A 12,321-nucleotide genomic window follows, 5' to 3' on the forward strand; every position below is an offset into this window, starting at 1 on the left:
CCAGCATTTCTGAGAACTTACCTTTGTTTTTTTGACTATTTCATCAGCCAAATAAACAACTTGCTTTCTGTTCATCCCGTCATCCCTCCTGTCTGCATTTGTCTTGCTCTCTACATATGAGATAATCCATACAAACATAGGAATTATAAAAGAACTGTTACAGTCTCAGCAAAGAAAAAAGTACAGATGCTGCATGCCAACATCTGAATGAAGGTTATTATGGCTGTGCCGGGTGTCATGTTTTGCTCTGAGATTGATCAGGGCCCATTCTCCTGGAGAGGAGAGCAAAACCGTGCATGCTGGGTGGGGTGAGAATTGAAGAGCAACAAATCAAAGTGACACCACTTTCCCTCCAGGGGATTCAGATGAAGAGGGTTACAAATGGCTAAGCTTTTAATAACAGGTCCATGATGCTACAACACCGCAATGACACACGAGGATTAGATGACTCAAGAAATCTGCGCTCCACTCAGTAAGATTTGTCATAAGGGAGCATACGGCGATACTCTGAGACACCAGCCAAGGCCTGGTCTTGTACCATCTTCATGTCTAACTCCAAAAGAACACTTACTAAAAGAAAACCTTGAGCCCTTGTTGGGCTTCTTTACCATACTACATTTTATACCACCTGCAGGTTTAATCCAGTCAGAAAATTCAGAACCCAAAATTCAGAACTCAATCTTCTTCTGCTCATCTCATTAAATGAACCAGACATTCTCTATTGTCCGCACTCAGAGAACGGGAACAGAGAATTATAGCTGGGAAGCTATGCTGTAATGACCTAGTGTACCTCTGTGTTTTGAATTGAATTATTTCTCTTCCCTCCGGTCGACAGAAAAAACAAGAATCATCATATCAATCGGGTAAATAAGACACCAGCCATCCAATACAAAGGAAAAAGGTGCAGAGTCACCCTGGGGTCACCCACAGTCCTCTGATATTTCACTCCTTTTTTGCTTTCACTATCCTTTTCTCCGGCTCTAACCCTTGGCTATATTCCTTCAGTTTTATCACTCATCTTCACACCAAACATTCACACACAGTCACAGACACATATGGTGCTTCTCCCACACACACAAACCAATTCTACATGTTTACCATAAACAGACAAACACACAACATCTATAAGCTAAAGTCTAAAAACTGCATGCTTACAATGACAATCTAACATGCTGACGCTAACGGTGTATGATGTTTACAACACTGGCCATGTTAGTTTGGTATTAAAGCATGCTAGCACTGCTAACAAGATTAAGTTGCATACTTAACTGAAGTTTACACCAAAATAAATTGCATCACTATATAGACTACTCAATAAAAACTATAAACATCAGATTGCCACTGATGTCAGTAGGTCTTGTCCTCATGTGAACATGAATTGCAAACTTCATTTACAAAACAGATAAAGATGCATTAAACTGTAAAATATATATATATGTACATGTTATATGGCTAGTTTTGTAAAACTCAAACATGCAGGACAAATAAAATCTTTTTCTACTGGACAAAATAAAACAAATCAATATTGCAAATGACAGGCTGCACATTGCTGCACATTGCAGAGGCTCTCATACATCTCACTGTATGAGATGCTGCAGAGTCTGAGGATATAAAGGCAGGACTCCGAGTACCTGGACATGAAACCGCACTAAGCTCCCTATCCCACCCCCTGTCCTTTCCTCTCTCCTCTCCCTCATCAGCAAGAAGGAGCTTAAAGGGAAAGAGCCTGGGTTGGGTAGCGGGCATTGAAAGCTTTCCCTTTTCCACAACAAGCTGTCCAGCAATGACTATCACATTCCTCTCAGAGGGTATCACCTCATTCTTGCTCTCTCACTCTCTCTCTCTCTCTCTCTCTTATTTGGGAATGATGAGGATCCATTTCAATAACCCTGATCTCCCAATTCCTGTTTCAAGCAGTTACGTAACCGCTGCACTATCAGAATAACAATTGAGAAAAGAGATTAGCGCAATCGGTCAAGGAGGGTGATAGAGAGAAGATTTGGGGGGGGCTGAGAGGAAAATCTAAGGAAGCCCCTCTCAATATGACACATCACTTCATGTGCAGTGGGAGGATAAGCACACAGAGATGCTGCTGCTCGTAATTTTGGAGGTTTACACAAACCTCTGTTGGAGACAAATGCTTTTCTGAAAGCACTGCAGTCCTACGTGTCAGCTCAGCTTCATTTACAATCATCAGCCAGGCAACACACCAATAAATGGTCTCTGCCTCCCAGGCTTATGGTGATTATCAAAAACATGCATCAAGCTTTCATTTCTTACAGCAGGTGCAGATGATTGTGTCATCCTTCCCCCCCCCAAATGAAAGAATGAATCACGGCAGTGAGGTTGAAGCTGGCAACACTGTGAGAAATCTTGATCCCTCATCAACAATTTAAAAATATCCACGGGCTTTGGAGTTTGAGGGAAGCCGAACCCCTGCAGGGATGAGTGCCTGCTGGATGCTTGATGCTATTTTACTCGCGTTTACTCAATTATTTTTTTCTATTTTAACAAAGAATGGATGCCACCTTTTTTGTGTAGGGGAGCTTTCCTCTCTAATGAACCTGAAAGAGTGTGCTTGGGTATTTGCTTTAAGAGTCACTTAGTCTCTGCTAGGTCATAAATAAAGATCCGCTGTTGCTCATGTTAAAGGGGGAGAAAGGGGGGAGCAGAAGGCATTACTTGGTGAATTGGCATCACGTGCCCCATTCCTGCTTTAATTAAAGGAAAGTAGGTTGCGGCTCCTGGCCACCCTGCCCCAGCAGTACTTGCTGTATAGCTGAGAGCTGGACTCAGTGAGGCTCATTCCAAGGCTCCATCAACATGACTGAGTGCCTCAGACTCGGCCTGCTGAGTCATCTGTCTGAGGGTTTCCACAGGGCCACCCGGGCTGCAGACCCGCGCACACACACACACACACACACACACACACCCGTATGAAACTGGACTAACACACATACAGACATGCCTGAAGTTTGAGTTTCATGGTCTAATACAATGATACCATAAAGCAGGTCCCTGTTGCGACCAGTTGGGTATGAGAGGAGGAAGAAAGGACATAAGACTCGCTATTGAAGAGAGCCAGAGATGAATAAAAACTAATGATTAAATCCATAGAGGTGTATAAACACATGGTGAGTGAAAAAGGTGAGTGAAGAAGAAACACTCAGTGCATCATGGGAATCCTCCAGCCTTCTACACTTATTGCAGCGTAACTAAGGAAGGATTCAGGGTTACCTGTTCCAGCCCTAACTATCAGCTTTGGCAAAAAGGAAAGTTTTAAGCCTATTGTTGAAGTATTTAGACTCCAAACTGGGAGCTGGTTCCACAGAAGAGGGGCTTGAAGGCTGAAGGCTCTGCCTCCCATTCTGTTTTGAAATAAAACCAGCAGAGAAGAGCTCTATAGGGGTGGTACTAGGAGGTCTTTAAGATAAGAATGGGCCTGATTATTCAAGATCTTATATCTGAGGAGTAGGATTTTAAATTTGATTCTGGATTTAATATTTTGGAGTATTTCTGAAACTGCTCATCTCAAACACTGGGCTAAAATAGCTTGTTGATTAGAGAGGTCAGAGGAGGATGGCCATACTGATTGCAGGTGGAAGAAAGGCAACAGAATTACATCTACTGGAAAACACAACAAAAGTTCACAAAATGCTTTGCAGAAATGAGTCACTAAATAACAATTTTTGTGCTATCCTTAGTGTTTTATTGGGGTTTGATCCAGAACTCTTGTCTTTGCCTTGAGGTGGTAACCAGAGACTTCAAGTGGTTATTAAACACCAACTCTGGTTGTCCAACACTTTGACTGTCAGGTAGGAAAAAAGGTACACAAAGTTTAAGATTTTAAAGTGGAGCATTTGGGATACGTTCACCGACAGGTGCACCAGGCTATGACAGTCACACAGTCAGGTTCTTTTACTCTGGCTGCAGACTTTGATTTTCTAGCTTCAAACATCTGACATGAAAGCAATAAGTCGTCCGCTTCAGAATAAGTACATTTCGGTTTATCACAATAACTTCACTTTGATCACAGCAGCTGTGGTAAAGGCACAGTGGGATGATCAGCAAACAGGTGCTAGACTTGGTACTGATGGGTTTAGTTGCTTCTGCAGCACCTCTACTCCACTGCACCCCCACCCCCACAACACACACACACACAGTCATATACACATGAACTACAGTGCCAATCTGCCTCAGACATCAACACATAAACCTCATCGAGGACTCTGCTTTCTCTTGAGGTGTGGAGGGTAAGAGATTTTGGAGGGCAGACAGAGACAAGGCTGGAATGCTGATCTACTGCTGCATTTTCTGTTTTACACAAAAATTGTAGCATGAACATGGGGCACCGAGGTAGCACTTTCAACACTGCAGTACTCCCAGGCAGCCATATCAGCTGCACAAGTGCTGCATTTTGAAGAACTCTACGCTGCTGAATTTTAGCCCTAGGATGCCCGATGAGCTGCTACAATAGAAATCTGCAACCAAGACAGTGTTAGACTATATACATGACAAAAAAGCCATACATTTTGACCACACCTTTTTTACCGATAAGTCTGAGCATCAGCACTACTAGGTAAATGGATGATGGGTAAATCCTCAGCTCCTCTGGACTATGAGAGCTATAAAAGCCATAAGTGAACACCGGTGATGTTGTTGGTGGGGCGAGTGAAACCGTGTTTTTTCTTGTTTTATGTCAGAAATAAATACAAATTGGGGTTTTGAACTGTTGGTTTAAACAAAGACATCTGACAGCCAGCGCATACTCTTGGCACCTTACTTGATCTATAAATATCCAGTTAAGCAATAATAGCTTAGATATTTCTCTGATTTATAGAGATTTACAATCAGTGATGTGATAAATAGTTACAGTAAATGTTGATTCAGACATTAAGAAGCTGACTTCTATTGTAATTTTTCTTTCCGTTCCTGGTATGCAAAGGTACATTTTGAAGTTTTGATTTGACTTCTATGACAATAAACTAAATAAGTGAAGTGACTCATAATAACACATAATAACTAACAGTGCTCAAAGGCAAAGAGGAACAAGGAAAATTCATTTCAATGCACACAGGGTTACAGCTCTAAAAATCATCCTGAATGGATCCAGTGGGTTCATTAACCATTTGAGAATTAATAAGTGATCCCATAACGTAGAAAATTACTAAGTAAATCAACAAATTATCAGAAAGAGTCCAACTTCAATTCGCTTAGTTGATCTTTTTGTTAGGAAACTACAATTACAGTAGATGTTACATTTGTAATCTTCTCATAAATGCCAAGAATACTTTATCATAATTAATATCAAAAGTGCAGTCTGATTCAACCTTTGTGCACTTGAGACTGTTTTTGATCAGGATGCTGTTAAAGCAGAGATACTAAAATGAAAACATAAAAAAATAAATTGCATTTACAGGAAAAGCTTTTACTCATCCGCTACTACAATTAAGCTGAAAATATATTTTCCATGCAAGGGCAAAATATGGCTAATAACTATAAATGAATAAATAAAAGGACGTTTTATCTTTAATGCCAATTTAGATATACACTAAAAAAAAAATTCTAGTGAACTTGGAGCAGTCCTTAAACTCTAGAAAAGTAAACAGCCCACACTAAATGCACTGTCTAGCATCCAAGCAATGCAACAAACCACTATTTCATACTTCAGGGCTGCTGTCACCGGGTCAGCCACTTCACATTAAAGCAGGTATAGATGTAGATACAAACACACACACCGAATGAGGTGAAAAGAGGTGCTGACTGGGACAATGGGGCTTTGTTCACATCCTGACAATGCTCATTTTTCAAGAGGAGCAAACTCATCAATAAAAGTAATTTGAGGACAACATTATAAACTGCTCAGCAACTGACCTGTTCTGCATAATGCCACTACACTGAGAAGCCAGTTAAAAATGCACTTTCACCCTGTAATGACGAGGACAGATCATTGTGTCCTCACTGGGACGTCAACGTACGTCAAACCATCTTAAACATCTAAAAATTAAACCAACACGGAAGATAAATATAACAGTAAGCAAATCAAGTTATGTTTTTTAAAAGACAAATAAACAAATGTTACTAAAAACTGATGCAATTATACTCAGTAGACTCAAAATGTACTCAAAGAGCAGTGAGCACTGCCTCCCTTTCAGAGCCCTGTACTCCATCTATTAAAGTAAAAATACCCAAAGAACAATTGAACCTTTACACCATAAACTGAAACACTCCTTAATCAAAGAAGCTAAGAGTGATTTTTCATACAAACAAATCTTTGATTAAATTGCCCCCAAACTCTTGCTTAAAGGCAGCCGGAAAAATATGATGATCATTCATTAGTGTTAAATGCTCAGAAATAAAAAATGCAGTCCTGCCACAAAGAGTTGACCTTCTGTGCAAAGCAAGGATAGAAGCACTCCTGAGCCACCAAAAAAAAGAACAGGTGTTGGCTGTTTTCTTTGTGAGCTACAAAGTGGGATAAGGAAACACACTCATTGTATTACAGAGTGCAGAAACTGTAGAGGTAGCTACACGCATCAGAAAGGAAACAAAGGAAGATGAAGGGAGAAGAGAATTTCCCCAGTGTTAACATCTGCTCCAGAAACCAGGAATGGCTATAAGCCGGTGTTTAAAAAAGGAAGAGAGATTGAGAGGGGAGGTGGAAGGGAGTCAGGAAGCTTATTTGAAAGACTTAAGCTGCATGGTTACGTAAGTGATATGGGATCCTCTGAAACTACACACTTTGAGTCAAAGTTGTTCTGCATTAGCACCGTCAGACATCTCGCCCATGTTTCGCCCAACGGTTAGAGCTGCAGGCTCTCTCTTCTTAAACCTCATCTTTCCAGACATGCATACGCTGCACTCACTCACACACATACACATACTAGACATGCACAAAGGCATCTGTGCACTGGCATTCACCCTCTGGTTGTAATGTGCGTGTGTATTCATTAAGTACAAAGGCTGTTTAAATATACACATGTACCCCTGTGCTGTATCGGGTCTTGATGAGTTAAACAGGTGAAGGATGTGATGAAACTTTAACTCCAGAGTCATTCCTTCGCATCAGTCGCTGCAGACTACGCGGTGTGTGTCTGTGCGACGGGTCTGACTCTCCAACAAAAAGAGTTAAATAGCGAGCCCCTGCTGACAGAAAACCACCCAGGTGTATCTGAGTCATACCACCTTCCATTCACCTAAAGCTCTCTCTGTTTTCCTCTGTGTCTTTTTCTCAAATACACCTAATAACCTTGTCACCCTACCTGTATAGAACACACAAAAAAAGAAAGAAAAATCGGATCCCTATATCAGCCTTACAGCCCTGTCTTCCTTCTGTGGGAGAGTGGAAGCTGTACTGTGTTCCTGTCTCTACTGCATCAGCATCAGATTGGTTTACAGCCAGCCTGGCACAGAGCTGGCTCACAGGGCGGCTGGACTCGGTTACCGAGGACCAATTTGCCATCAATACACAATCTGCGGATGACTCATTTTCATTAATGAGTTTGAGCAAAAGGCGACAAGCGACCAGAGGCATAAAGTAGACTGGATGATATTTCTCTGCAGTCGGTGACTGGTGGAGCAAAGATTTATTGTTTACAACGAACCTTGCCAGTTGTTCCAGCTCTGCCTGGTACTTCTCAGTCAGAAGCCTGCAGGTACTGCTCTGCAGTCATTACAGTGCCACACAGAGAAAATAATGGACAGCAAACAAGAACATGCTTTTGTAAAAACAGGCAGGTTATGGTCCTCATGGAAGATCAGCACTTTAGTTAGATTTTGCTCACTAATACCTTACTGCAGTGTGAAAACAAAGAAAAAAGAAGAGACGGAGCACAAGACAGAAATGTGAAGAGGGACTGTCACACAGTGAGAGATAGAGTACTACACTGCCTTATCAGACGGCTCAGACAGGACAGTCAATAAAGCAGGTATAAAGCAGTCCAGAGGAGTAGGAAAGCATGCAGTGTGTTATACCGTTTCCCCGTGTCTGTATGCACAGGACATACATGTGTGCAGGGAGACTGTGTACACACAGTAGAAACACGCTGATCCCCGGGTTTCCATGTGTGCCCCAGCACCCCTGACCATAGCATGACAGAAGAAGAAGAACTGAGGGGGGCGTCTCAACCTTCCTGCCCCGCTCTCCAGGCTACACCTCCCCTCCTCACGCCAACCCCATCGCCCCACCCCACCCCTGACTACCCCACCTGTGAATATCCCAGTACCTTGCGCTTTTTATCCCGTGACCGACTCCTCTTTTTGACCCTCTCCTCCTCCTTCTCTTTGCGCTCCTGCTCTGCCTGGGCTTCTAAATCCTTGTTCTTACGAAGATGTTTGGCCGCTTGTGCCATGGCGTTGGTAGTCGGGGTCTCGGTGGCGTTGGCGTGTCCAGATCTTACAGCAGTGGTCTGCGGGTCGACGGCACTGGCACTTTACCTGGCGTGGGCCAACACTAGCGCTGCCGCTGTGTGCTCCTCTATGGCCCTGCAGAGTGTGCGAGCGTGCTCACCCTCTGCCTCCTCCTCCTCTTCAGCAGTGCAGTCACACACACACACACACACCGGCAGTCCTCATCCGTCTGCTGTGGGATGCTACTGCAGCGCAGCTCTCTTTCTCTCTCTCTCTCTCTCTCTCCCTCCCTCCCTCTCTCTCTCTCCCTCCTGCTTTGATGCTTGCACTCTCCTGCTCTCTCACTTCCTCCGTTCCATTCCTCTGCTCTCCTCCTCTCTGGTCTCCATTCGTTTCTGTGGAGAAGAAAAGGATAACAGCAAACAAACAGGTTTTCCTTCTTTTTCAGTTGTTTTCCTTCCCTACATCTCTCCTCTGTTCACTGCTTTAACATATTGTGAAACTGTTTCGACCCCCCCCCCCCCCTCCCTCCTCCCACCCTGACACACACATGCACGCGTCAACAAAGATTAAAAAGGGATGAACTGACAGTCAGTTAAGAAATAGCTTGAGCTGCTTTAAATCAAAGTCAGCTCTTCCTCCTCACATTGTATTGATTTCGTTTCCTTTTCCAGCATTTAATTTCTCAGTATCTCCTGGTCCTGCTGCGTGTCCATCTGTGTAGGATCACCAGGTTGCACAGGGAACCCGTCATCCCCACAGCCAATCACACCATCACTCATAAACATGCACACAGTCCACGAAACCAGGGAAAATAAAAGAAAAAAACCAAAAAAACCAAAAAACTAAAACATGCATGAGGGAGAAAAAAAGCTGCCTCTTACTTGTTTACCTCTCTCTCCCTCTCTCTCTCTCTGCTCCCTCCTCCCTCTCCACTGTTCAGGCGCTGCAGCAGACAGAATTGGTACCCAAGCAAGGATGTTGGTGCAGTATGCTTTCGTATATTAGAATGGTGCTGGGAGCATTAAATGTCTAAAATCCCCATCATTGCTTGACTGGCTATTGTAAAGTGAGATGCAGTAAAATGATCAGAAGCTTTGCTTCATCAAATTCTTCTAATGAGTTCCTGATTCCCTCTCCTTGAATCTCCTCTTACAGTTTTGCATACAATAAAAGACAAAGGGCTGTATATTTACTGTAGGAAAAACAGCTTCTCTTGTACACTGTGAGAACGAGCATGGAGCTGGCACCTGTTTACTGATATTGCTCTCTCCCTCTTCCTCTCTTGGTTTCTCCTCTCTCCCTCTCTCTCTCTCCCCCTCATCTTTCCTCCACCCCACAAAACTGCTGACGCAGGCAGAAACGATCATTTAACATCTCTCTTTGCCCAGCTTGCTATACATCACACATACAGTTCACACTGATATTGTAGACACACAAACACAGCACACACATGCCACCACATGTGCTTCAGTGCCCCCCCCCCCCCCACACACACACACATACACATGAAGAGGGACAGCTGGTGAATGGCTGTTTTTTTGCACCCAGATCTTAATTTTTGGCTTATTTTATTATCCGTCATTGATTATTTCAAAACAAGTCATTACAAAACACATAAAACAGCCAAGATATCATTGCTCACTTCTTTAATATATCATCCCATAATCTTATTTTCTATTTTTACATTTCTTATCAGCTTCTTATTTAAGGAGTGACTTGTATTAGAAGGAAATTAAATAAATAAATCATACACTGATTATCTTTTAAAATAATACAAATTTTTGAGGCATTTCTGCTGCCCCCAGCCCACATCTCTGCACATGCTAAGATTTATCCATAACTATGTTTTTCTCTGCTCTCCAGCCATGGCTTTCCCTGATCTGATAGCAGCTTGCTCTCTCTCCACACTGCAGCATGCTAATGAATAGGAGTGGTGATATTCCCCTCTGTCTGCAATGCTACTAAACAAATCACTTGCTCGTGTGCCCTAGCTATGAAACAAACACAAACACAGACAGGCTGACAGCTTTGTGACAAGAGATCCATCACAATACTGAACCCCTGGGGAATGTGTCTGAATGAGTCACCAGCAGGACTGACTGCCCTGATAATAAGGAGGGTTTTTTTTGCTTGGGCAGCCAGACTGGTCTTGTTAACCACTTGTCGAGTGAATGGATGGGCAGTTTTACATTGGACTTCAACACACCTACTGTGACCAGTTATAGTTGTAGTATCATTTAATGCAGTGCCTAGTCAAAACCTGTGGACAAGAGGGCATCCCATACCCATGAAATATGGAAAATCTTCCTGTTTAACGAACAGTGTTTCATATTAGACAAAAGGTTTTGACAGAGTGCAGTTTCATAGGACACATGTAACTGCTTTATGCTCATATCAGTAGAAACCGACAGCAAACAGATCAATCTAAATACACACGGCCTGTTTTAGAAAGTAAAATAAAGTACTTATGGTTATAAGATAATCAACCAATCACGGCAGGTTTATGATCTGAGGTTGCTTCATCTGGTCAGGTCTAAGGTACAGCAACGTTATGTGCCAAAAAACGAGGTCAGCTGACTACCTGAGTAATCAGAATGATCAAGTTTTCTTCCCTGATGGCACGGGCATGTTCAAAGATGATGATGTCAGAATTCACTTGACTCAAACTGTGAAAGAGCAGTGTAGGGCGTGTAAGACATCATTTTTCAGCAGTCTCCAGACCTTAAACCCACTGAGAATCTTTGGAAGAGTTTATGCAGCGGTCCAACTCTATATCATCAACACAAGATCTTGGTGACAAATTAATGCAACTCCGGATGGAAACAAATGCAGTGACATAGAATAAGCTTACTGAAACAATGCCAAAGTGAATGCTTGCTGTCATCAAAGCTAAAGGCGACCCAGTGAAATATGAGAGTGTGTGACGTTTTTTTGGCTGGGAATTGCATTTTTCAACACAAATGATTTTGTGGTTTCAGCTGTATACAAACACACTTTCGAGTTGACAAATATGATGAATATGGGTATAAAGTGCAGACTTTAAGGATTCTATTAAAATATTCAAATAATCACTAATGAATCACAACCATTTATCCACATTTTCCTATTTTTGTTAATTGCGGAATTCTTTCGAAAGCTGTTTCATAGACAAATGGGAGCCATTTCTTAAATATTTCTTTATAAATTTAAAAAGGTCTGTAGTTGACTCAAAGTGTGGCATTTCCATTTGGAAGCTGTTGAACCCACAAATATGCAGCAAAAGAGCTTAAACAGGAGATCTCTTGACCACACAAACGCAAAGAAAACTGTCAGATAGGTGGAGCATTATGAGGGGCTGCATCAACAGTTCTGTACATTTTGGTGGAAGATTGAAGAAACCTCTTCACAACATCTATCCAAGCGGTTGAACCTGTACCGGAATGTTAGGTAGAGAAAAATAAAGAAAAGGCTTGGATCACTTTATTATTTGAACTACTAATACTACATCACCTTTAGGAGGCAGTGTGATGTATGGGTATGTATTGTTTCCAATGGCGCTGGGTCACTGGTGTTTATTGATTATGTGACACAGGACAAAAGCAGTCAGATGGATTGTGAAGTGTACAGTCCTCGGATTCAGCCATATGCAGTAAAGTAATTGCATGGCACCTCACAGTGCAGATGGACAATGGCCCGAAGCATACTGCGACAGCAAGCCGTGAGTTTTAAAGGTAAAGAAGTGAATTATTAACAATTCCCGGGTCTATTAGCTGGTATGACCCTACTTGTTTGACTTCGTGCATCAAAAACTCAATGCAGAAACACCAAAAAAACAAACAACTGAAGACAGGCAGGATTCTTAAGGGTTAAATCTAAAACTTTAAATAAACACTGTTATATAATGTCCAATTAGATTCATAAAAATAGGGAACTGTGTATAAAAATTTACTATAATTCCTGATTATTAATGCAGTATTTGTCATGGTCTTC

Source organism: Oreochromis niloticus, linkage group LG12 (genome assembly GCF_001858045.2).
Source record: "Oreochromis niloticus isolate F11D_XX linkage group LG12, O_niloticus_UMD_NMBU, whole genome shotgun sequence".
Lineage (NCBI taxonomy): Eukaryota > Metazoa > Chordata > Actinopteri > Cichliformes > Cichlidae > Oreochromis > Oreochromis niloticus.